The sequence below is a fragment of the Humulus lupulus genome, chromosome 7 (genome assembly GCF_963169125.1).
Source record: "Humulus lupulus chromosome 7, drHumLupu1.1, whole genome shotgun sequence".
Classification (NCBI taxonomy): Eukaryota; Viridiplantae; Streptophyta; class Magnoliopsida; order Rosales; family Cannabaceae; genus Humulus; species Humulus lupulus.
The window spans coordinates 164,201,391-164,212,857 of NC_084799.1; the positions used below are offsets into that span (position 1 = coordinate 164,201,391).

The 11,467-nt window shown below is 34.1% G+C and overlaps 1 long non-coding RNA gene across 1 annotated transcript; it reads right to left on the reverse strand.

Annotated features, from left to right (window-relative positions):
• Nucleotides 1-7,741: 7,741 nt before the first annotated feature.
• Nucleotides 7,742-11,035, reverse strand: LOC133788772 (uncharacterized). The gene is made up of 2 exons (XR_009873371.1): nucleotides 8,449-11,035; nucleotides 7,742-8,300 (listed from the first exon to the last, which is right to left on the reverse strand). It is a non-coding gene; the product is annotated as an uncharacterized LOC133788772 (long non-coding RNA).
• Nucleotides 11,036-11,467: the final 432 nt, after the last annotated feature.

Below are 11,467 nucleotides of genomic sequence, written 5' to 3' on the forward strand. Positions count from 1 at the left end.
TCCCTGATTTGTGATGTCACGTGTCACATTCTCATTCGCCACGTCATCCTTGTATTTTTTAGGGATAACAAACTTAAATAGTTCGCAATAAAATAAAGTTATCGAATCTTTAGATTAATTACTGCTAGTACGGTCCACTAGTATTATGAATACATGTAACCTAGATCAAGGTTACTAGTGTAGTAGGACACTTTAGTGGAGGTACTTTGCATGCTGAGAGTATGTAGAACTGGACCAGATGTGTTCTAATAATACATGTTTAAATACCGTTTCGTAGTATTATAAAATACATCAATTGATGATCATATACAAACTGATCTTAATCCTGAAGTTACTATGAACTCTTATATATGTTACTTTATCATTTGATTCATGTGTTACGGTTTGTCAGAATGATCAGGCTAAGAACAATTGTTTTGGGGACTTATGGCTAGGGACATAGTTTAACAGATATGGAATGTATACCTTCTTATAGATTGAATGATGATTCCCTTTTGGGTTGGCTTTTGGAACTGAAAAGGTTATTGACGTCAAATTCATAATCAGATTATGAATTAACCTTCACTAGTAAAGTCAATGGTACACTAGGAATCAAGATATAATTAAAAGGGTAAAATGTAATTTTGTTCTCATTTAATTATGAATCATCAATAGAGGATTAATTTGTATGAAATGATTATATCAATTGACACTTTGTGGTTACAATAAAGTACTCGATAATTATATGTCTTTAATTCTCAAGAGTTCAGTCTTATATCTATAATGGAATAATCATGAGATTAATAAATATGATTATTGAATCAAAGAGTTTTGGTTAATAATCTTTTATTTATTGGAGCTTGGAATTATTAGTCCATAGGTCCCCGGGGCGGTTCTATCAACACTAATCAAGGTAAGAGTTGATACAAGGGTTAAACTGTGAATGAGCTATTTGAGAGAATATTTATTCTTCGAGATAAATGTGTAATTATGTGATAATTGAAGTTGCACAATTTATTTTTTCATTTTTTGTGCAATTTCGAAATTGTGTAATAATAAAAGAAATTGATTTTAATCAATTATTTTATTTAAATGTGAATAAATAAATATTGATAGTCAAAATTAGTTTTGATTATTATATTTATTTAATTAATAATAAGATGATGATGAAAATTCAAATTTTGAATTTTGAAATTTAAGTTGTTATCTTTTTCTTTAAAAAGATGATACCTTATTTGAATATCTAATTATTAATTAATTAAAAGTAAAATCACATGAAAAATCAAAATCCCATTTTTCATAAATAGGCCGCACGCATAGAGTTTGAATTGCTCTATGTGTGTGGCAAATTTGATATTATCAGATATTGTTTTTTTATTTTTATTTTTTAATTAATTAATTAAACATTTTAAAAGGGGTTTTAAAATGGAATGTTAGATTTTTGTCTATTATCATTATTATTATAAAAGGTGATTGATTTTTTTTCATTATTATTATGATAATAATGTCTATATATTCTATTTGATAGAAAATAGAAATAACAAGTTTTGACAAGTTTTTATACAGAGAAGAAAAACTATCATCTTTTCACAACCAAAAAAAAAAAAAAACATATTCTCTCTAGCCTATAATCAAAAGTCTCAAGTGTTTAGAATACTTTTGATTCACAAAATTGACCATTGTTCTCTATGTGTGCACCCACATTTTGAGGTGTAGAGAACGTCTTGGAAGATCTAGGTGTGAGTACTCAAGCAATGATAGGAAGATCGAAATACATACAAAAAGATTCAAGGAGTCTTGATAGACTACAAGAGGTAAAAAGTTTCGTATTATTTTTAATATTCATATTATATATTGATTAACATATTGCAAATTAAAGGATCCTCATATAAAGTTTGTTTATATGAAAATTTTTGTTGTATACCATTACCACAATTTCCGCTACACACTAAGAATCGCTCCTAACAAGCCTTACCTATGCAAAAAATCCATATGATCAATAAACAACTAGCCAAAAACGGAGCATTCAAGCATGTTTAATCAACGAGCACAAACATTACTTAATCACGTTCATTCTCAGGGGTCGATCCCTATTCATAGCAATAATCAACAACCAGGCCAAGCCCTACTCACATATATCATGTATTGGGTGCAGTTTTCTCACATCAAGTCCGAGTGCAATGAATAATAAGAATGACCCTCGAGCACAATCCCATTTCTGAGCCCCTAGCGATAACCTAGTCACAACCAATAGAGAATCTCGTCAAAACAAGCGAATAAAGGCTTCTGGACCAAGTCCTAGCCTCTGGGATGTTGAATTCTACTAAATCGGGTAGTAGGATCGATCCCAAGCCCTTAGGTTTGAGTTCCCACACATAAAAACTTCCCAAGGCCCAAAAACCCCTTAAGCGTCGCGACCCAAAACAAAGGAGTCGTGGCCCGCCTAAGTCAGAGAACCCAAGCCTCTCCTCTATTCCGACACGCATCGCGGCACGCCCCTACTGGTGTCGTGCGTTAAATGGAGTTTCGGCACCTCCTTCTCCTTCTTGTTCATGAGAGTTGCGGCGCCCCAAAAATAGAGTCATGGCTCGTCATGAAAACTCATAAACTTCCTCGTTTTCTTCAAGAAAAAACCCACCAAAAACCTATCCAAACATAGCTAAATCTCAAAAGTAATGTTCCCAATCGATTCAGCAGTCCAATATCATCAATACCCAAGCAAAAGCTTGGCCAAAACCCCATCAAATCCCCAACTCAGAACTGAGTTTCTAAAACTCCAAAACTCAACTAAAAACCAGAAAAACGGAGAGATTCAAGGCTGAAAATCGTTAGCTCCGTTGCCCCAATCGATGGTAAGTACCAAGCAATCCCGAGCCTAAGCTAGCCTCAATTCTCCTTAAACCGCAAGAATTCCCAAGGAATTTGAGAGAGAGAGAGTTTGTAGCCGAGAGAGAGAGAAAGAGATTGTTTGAGTGTTTGTGAGGTTTACTTAGACAGTAAGTAACCTTAAGCAAATCTTGAGGCTCGGGGTACCAAAAACGTCTCTGATGTCAAAATTGCCAAAATCCCTTAAATCCTCTCCTAATCTCACTAACTCCAAATATATCATCGAATATTTATTCCCATTACCCGATAACCCGATAATGTACTAGATACTCGAAATACACCTTGATTCACCCCGAGTCGGGTATTCGGTCTCGTTGTGACTTTCCCACTAATTTACTCCCTAAGATCGTCTCGTGTCGAGTAACCAAAATATATCCACATAATAATGTGGTCTCACACATATATGCACATATACTTCAAATATACCTGTAACGAGCCAAATTACAAAAGTTGTCATTCTAATAAGAAACGGGCCCACATGCATATTTAATATACCTAAACATGCATATCTAGTCATATTATTGTATAACTCACATAATCACATAATCACATAATGACACACATATATATCACATATACACATAATTTCTATAATTTGACATGCTGACCCCCCTAATCAAGGCCCTAAGCCTTATTAGGTAATTTTGGTCGTTACAAACACATTGGAGGCTATTGGAGAGAATGATTGAATTCATCTTAGAGTTTTTCTTTCTTTTTCTGCTTTATGCACTCTTATTTTAATTCAATGGTTGTTTTTATTGTTATTATGAACTAAACATATTTTCTAGGGTTTTAATGTAGTCGCTTGAACCTCTATTATTAGTTATGATGATTTTATGATTTCTCCTTCATTTCCATATTGAATTGTTTAATGCTTATAAGAGCTTGATCACTATTTACATGATTTATGATTTTGATTTGAGATCTGAGAATTGATAATTGTATATGCTATGATTAAATAATCATAAATACATATTGGATGGGAATACTTGTATGATCTATGTTGCTTTTGAGTTATTGTTTTTAATGTCTTTTACATGTTAGAATAATCAGAGAGATGTAGAAAATTTACATGTAAATTAAGATTTTATAACTTGAGAAAGAATATGATTTGATTAAGTGAACTTGCTATCATTTTATGGAGAATTATAAAATTAGATTAATTATAATAATAGAGTGGATACTTAATGAAATTAAATGTCTCTAGTCTTTAATCTCTTAAATTTCATATTTGTGTATTTATTTGTAATTTATTTTGTTCTTTCATTTTCTTTTGTTATTTAAAAAATCTAGTTAATAGATTTCTAAATAGAATTGAAATTGAGAAAAATTGGTAATTAGTAATCAATTCTCGTGAAAACGAACTTATCTTTATCACTTTATTACTTATATTATGATTGTGTGCACTTCCATACATAAATTCCAAACAAACTCCAACTTGCTTTTGTGGCTGTATCAAAGAAACACGTTCAAGTTGCATCTCTATTTAGTTTGACCGCTAGTGTAGTAAATGTTGTTGCAACTTCACCTAAACGTTGCCATATCCTTCGAAAAGCGGTGTGCTAAGGTTACAGAAGAACTTTATAGTGGTGAGATCTCATGTGGGTGAGGCCTAATTCAAGAAATTACTCTTAATCGTTGTAGCGATGCACGTTGGGGTTCACGTAAAAGAAATCAAGATATTGTAAATGCTATAAATTTGGTAGGAATTTGCAAACAGTGACTGCAAGCAATGAGATATAGTGGGTAGGATAACTTTTATTTTTTTAGTATGACTTATTTTTTGAAGCTGTTTAGCCTTCGTTCTTCATAATTTGTAACACTTAGGTCTCGAAAGTTTATTTTATATCAATTAAGTACTCAGTCTTTTCAAATCGTATCATTTAGATCCTTAAATGCTATTTTTATTTCTTTTTTCTTTCAAAATACATAAATAAAATATAAAAAAATGGTAAATCAATCTTAAAAAAATAGACCACTTAATTTATAACAATACCAAATATGGCATTGAAAAAAATATATTTTCATGGCATTTTACAAAATATTTAATGGTTTTATAAATTAAATTAATTTTTCATTAAAAAATATTCTTACTTATAAATTTTTAATATTAATAACTGAACTATCACAAGATTATCAATATTTTTAATGTACATTTTTATTTTTTAATTTGTAAATTTTGTCTATGTATGAAATAAAAAAAAACATAAACATAATAAAAATTGATAATAGCAAGATAATCTAGATAATATAGTTATTAATATTAATTATAAAACAACAATGTAGGTAAGAATATTTTTTTTAATAAAACATTAATTTAATTTATAAAAATATTAAATATTTTTAAAAATGCCATGAAAATATTTTTTTTCTCATGTCATGTTTGTTATTGTCATAAATTAAATATCCAAATATTTTAAGAACGATTCACCATTTATTTTGTATTTTTTTTTATGTATTTTCAAAGAAAAAAGAAACAAAAATAGCATTTAGGGGCCTAAATGATACGATTTGAAAATATTAGAACCTAATTGATACAAAATCAACTTTTTGGATCTAAGTGTTACAAAGTGTAAAGAATGAAGACCATAGCTGAAAAAAAACCCTTGTTGAAAAGGATAATATACTTTTTCAAGTCATGGAAGATCAAGGTGCAAGACTCAGAAAGTTACAAATTTACATAATTTGTGGGTAGAGTTATTTTATGTCCCATTTGGCAAAAAATTTGTTTTTGCTTATAGCTAAAAAGATAAATTCTTTGACTTATTTTTTTTATTTGGATAACTTTTACGTAAAGATATTTTTTTTTATGAAAAGTTCTTTTTAAATTATAGTATTTGAATATTTAATAAAAAAAATATATTTTATGAGTAAATTAAGAATAATAAAATTATAAAGAGGCATTTTAAATTAAAAAAATATTTTTTATTTTTTACCTAACCACTTTTAAAAATATTTTTTAATTCTAGAAGCTAAAAGCAAATTAAAAAATGTTAAATCAAATGAGGTTTATACTGTTATCGATATACAACTTCACGAGTTGAATTATCACTTGGATAAGATAAATACTGAATTGATTCTTTGTGTAACACGTTTATCTCTGAATGATTCACTCTCAGACTTTGACAAAAAAAAAAAGATTGATCACTTTGTTGAGTGTTATCCATAACATTTTTCAAATATAAAACTTATAGTACTAGATAATTAACTTGAAAATTCTATTCTTGATATGCGTCCTAGTGAGGATTTATTAGAATTGAAAAGTATTAGTGATCTTCGACAGAAAATGGTTGACACAGGAAAATATACGAATTGGTTTATCAACTTTTTACATTGACATTAATTCTACTAGTTATTACTGCTATAGTCGAAAGAGTGTTTTCTGCAGTGAATTTTATGAAGAATTCGCTACGCAATCAAATGGAGATCAATGAATAAATAATATTTTATTTGTATAAATTGAAAAAGAAATATACAATGGTGTTAGTAATGAACTTATTATGAAATGTATTCAAAATAGTACAAAATATTATTTTTCCATCCCAATTATAGTACTTGTAGATTTTTGTCCCCTGAATTTTTTTGCTTGGCAAAAATACCCCCAGAACTATAACATTTGTAGACTTTCGTTCACTCCGTCCAAAATAATAATAGTTTGCTGACGTTGCAGTTAAAAAATATTTTTTTTTAAATTGTTAATTAATTGATTTTAAAGTAGAAAAAATAAATAAAACTCATTTTAAAAAATAAAAAATTAATAAAAATTGATTTTTAAATTTATGAAATTATATTAAATCCTATAAAAACAATTACTAAACATAAAATTTTTTAATCCAAATATAATTTTGAAAAAACTAAAATCAATATTTCTAAACAAAATAAATTAAAAACTCAACCAAATATATATTTCAAATACAGATAATCAAACACATTTAGAAAACAATCAAGCAAAAAATTAAAGATTTTAATTTAGTTTAGTCAAAGTGTAATTTAGTTTTAAAATATTGATTTTAGTTTTTTTTAAATTATATTTGGATTAAAAACTATTTATGTATATTGATTTTTTATTTATTGGATTTTATATAATTTAATAAATTTAAAAATTCAATTTTATTGATTTTTTATTTTTTAAAATTATTTTTATTTATTTTTTTATTTGAATTCAATTAATTAATAAAAAATTATTTTTTAATATTTTTTTAACTGTCAGGTCATCAAATCGCTACTATTTTGGATGAAATAGACAAAAGTCCATAACTAATATAATTCAAGGGATATTTTTGACAAACAAAAGAATTTGGAGGGCAAAAGTCTATGAACACTATAGTTCGGGGGCAAAACATGACAACTTGCTGAGAACAATTGTAATTTTTCACAATTAATTGCTAATGTGTTTTATTTATTGTATTTGTTTTTAATTAGATAATGATCTTGCCCCACTGCAAGAAAGTTCTGGCTTATTTGGCTGAATTTCCAAATAAGAAAGTTTGTATATCAGTTTTAAAATCAACTTTGCAAACTAATCCTAAATTATTGAATATTTGTTAGTCTTTCGATTTTGTATTATTGGATCTTGGAATGATGTGGGTCATTGATTCTTGGAAATTTGGAGTGAAGCGATTCTTTTTGAAATTTTAATGATTATAAATAACCTTCTTATACGGTTGGTAATAACTTTCACTTGTAAACCAAATTCAAATTCAGAGTAGAACCAACTTTCTTTTCGTGTTGTTTTAGCAGTTTCACATGTTGGCAAACTATCTAATCTGTAACGCCCTACTACCTTAGAGCCGTTACTAAGTGAATTTAAAATGTACAATTAACTCGCTCAGCGAGGTTTTTAAAACAAAAGTGCGATTAAACAAAAAGACAAGGCTGTAATCTTTAAAAGTACTCCATTTCACTAAAAGTTCCAAAAGTTTAACATTTGGGATCCCAAAACGAGGTTTGTAAAATATTTACAATTCAAAATAGATTTACAGATGACCAATTATCAAAACACAGTTTAGTACAACCATTTCTCAAAATGCCCCCAACCAAAGCAGTCGGGCAGGCCAAACATGTACGCGCCGCCCCCACGCTCTCCGTACTCATGGCTGGTTGACTTTCTCTTTGCCCTTACCTGCAACACAGAGCACTCGTGAGCCGAAGCCCAGCAAGAAGACTCATACAGCACATAACATATGCATATCATACAATCATTATAGCAGATAACTCATATCTAATCAAACAGTCCATAAGATTTAAACACATATACGGCCATGCCGTCCCAGAAGCATTGCCAAAGCCTGGGATCTCGGTCTACACCGTAAGGATATCCCATGTATCCATTGGGGTCTCACCCTAACCACAAGCACTCCATGTGCTAAGTGGTATTCCCGGCCCCACTACCGTTCTCGACCTTCGCCGTTCTCTGCCCTTTGCCGTTCATTCTGCTATAACCACATATAGCATTCTCAAACAACAATCAACATATAATAATTTATTTAAAGCTACATCCTAGCAATAATACAATCTAGGGTCGTGCCCTGCAACAACACCATGGGCCCATGCCCTGCTCTACGGGTGTTACAGTTTTCTTACCTGTATCCTGAGCTTTCCGATGCACCAAGGTCACAAGCACGGTCCTCTATCACGAGCCTCTCCAAAATCCTAGTCACAACACATATAAAACACTTTTAATACTAACCAATCCCAAAACCACTTCCCGGGGCCAAGTCCATTAGTAACTGCTGAGAGTAACAAGTTCAGATGGAAAAATGGTAGAATTGTAATATAGGTGAAAGGACAAGAGTGCCCTTGAGGTTTAGTTAGGAGAGAATTTCTAGGGAAGGATAGAATGGTCAATTGGCTAAGGGTAGATAAGTTTGAGCTGAAGGGAAGGATGGTTCACGTATAACACTTGGTCATATATTGGTTTAAGCTGAAAATTGGAAGAAAAGGCTAGAAAGAAAGGGAAGCAAGAAGGAGGGCTGGAACTTGAAACCTAGGAGGAAATTCAAAGGAGTTTGAGGCAACCAAAACCAGATTTAAGCTAGGATTGTTCAAAGGTAAGAATTGTGCTCTGTTTTTGTTAAATTTAAGTTTGAATTTTCAAAGATTGAGTGTGGGAACCTAAAGGAAATATGGCTGGTTTTACTTGGAAATTCAGTTAGAATAATCAAGAGGAAAGAGGTTGGAGGCTGAAATTGAGAGGAGTTCAAGCTGAGTTTTGATTGAGGTATGAATCCTTAGCATGTTTAATTTTCGTATCTGGTGTGGTTTAAGATTTTAGAGGCATGATTTATAGATTTCAAGCTCTGATTTAGGTCTTGGAAGCCATGGTTTAAGTTTCAGGAATTTGAAACTCAAGAATGGATTTTGAGTATGATTGTGTAATTGAGTTTGTTTTTTATGTTTATAGGTTGTTAAAAGGTTCATTTGGGGTTTTAAATTGATTTTGGGGCTTAGGTACTTGTTTGGATTGAATTGGAGTTGTTTTGGCTCGGGAAAATGCAGGGGGAAAACCCAGAAATCTGGGTTCGCGTAGGGGCGCTGCGGCCCTATTCTTTGGTGTCGCGGCGCAAGCATGCATCAGGATTAGGGGAAAGCTTATGGGCGCCGTGGCCCTTGATGGGAGTGCCGCGTGTCACGGGCTGACATTTTGACAGCAGAAATGCCCGTGCGGCACCTTGACTCCTCTGAGCCAAGGTCAGCCTTCCAACCTTTCGAATAACAATGGGCACATTTTTCGCGCGACCGTGTGCCTCTGCACACTTCCGTCTCTCGAACAACTCTCGTCGAGTCATGCTCTTCAGCATCTATGAGTGCAATCATGCATCAAGGCTATCTAGCCAAGACACTCACACTGTCCATAGGTTCTCACTATGGCAAGGCAAATCCCAACACCGATGCTCACCCAGACATTCGCAAGTCAAGGTAGCATGTGTGGCTAAGAGCCCACCAAGCTGACATGCCAACACCTCCCATCATGTCCCATTCGATACTATCCGATTAGTTCACGTCACAAACCAAGGACTCCCATACGTCCATGGTCCAATCCTCAAGGCACCATACCATCGTGCATGTTGGCAGGCCATCGGGACTGGCTGCCAGACTAGTAGCACACACTGGACCTCTGTCCTACTCAAGCATAGTGCACCCTCCAATGCTTGCATGCTAACAAGTCCCACGAATGACTTCCCGTGCCATCTCGTGTCAAGATTCGTGGCCATGGCGCACCACGACATCTCTCGAAGGTTTGGGCCACGTTCCATGCAAGCGGCATCCCGGCAAGCCAAGGGAATCGTACCCTTAAACCTCTGGCAGCACACTTCGACGCACTACCGGGGCGGCCCGATAATGTCCATGAGTACTCCTACTCATGGAGACCTATGAGTCCCCTCGTGGTCCTCATATGCCCGCCCTACTAGTCCTACCAACTAGTAGTAGCTCACTTGACGCACCTGCGCTAGGGGGTGGTGGAGAGCTGACACCAGGTGCTCCCCCTACAAAGAGTCTTCTGAGCTTTCAGCCTTCTACCAGGAACATATATGATTTTCGCTTGGGAGACATATTTGGCTTCCAGCTCGCCAATTCTCCGAATCTCCCAAATCCGATCATACCATTGCGTTCATTGACCCTTCAATATGGAACCTACCAAGTCCCATCCATTTCCGGGCAATATTGAAGATATTTATGAAAATGCCACTGCCGTACAAACTAGGCATCAGCATGCTCACCAGCCTGCACCATCGCGTGCGCATCTGACCGAGCACCATCCTAACTTGTAACATGCCATCAAGGCCAGCATGTTACACCGCGGCCCTAGGCTATTTTTGGCAGCCAAATATTACATTTTTAGGGCTTTTGCCCGGGGGCTCGGGGGATGGTTCCAATACATTGTTTTAGGGAATTAGAGGTCCCGAGAGTACGGGATTGGTCCCGGGAAGTGGTTTTGGGATTGGTTAGTATTAAAAGTGTTTTATATGTGTTGTGACTAGGATTTTGGAGAGGCTCGTGATAGAGGACCGTGCTTGTGACCTTGGTGCATCGGAAAGCTCGGGATACAGGTAAGAAAACTATAACACCCGTAGAGCAGGGCATGGGCCCATGGTGTTGTTGCAGGGCACGGCCCTAGATTCTATTATTGCTAGGATGTAGCTTTAAATGAATTATTATATGTTGATTGTTGTTTGAGAATGCTATATGTGGTTATAGCATAATGAACGGCAAAGGAGCCGGGAACGGCAAAGGGCCGAGAACGGCGAAGGCCGAAAACGGCGAAGACTGAGAACGGCGAAGGCCGATAACGGCAGTGGGGCCGGGAATACCACTTAGTACATGGAGTGCTTGTGGTTAGGGTGAGACCCCAATGGATACATGGGATATCCTTACGGTGTAGACCGAGATCCCAGGCTTTGGCAATGCTTCTAGGACGGCATGGCCGTATATGTGTTTAAATCTTATGGACTGTTTGATTATATACGAGTTATCTACTATAATGATTGTATGATATGCATATGTTATGTGCTGTATGAGTCTTCTTGCTGGGCTTCGGCTCACGGGTACTCTATGTTGCAGGTAAGGGCAAAGAGAAAGTCAACCAGCCATGAGTACGGAG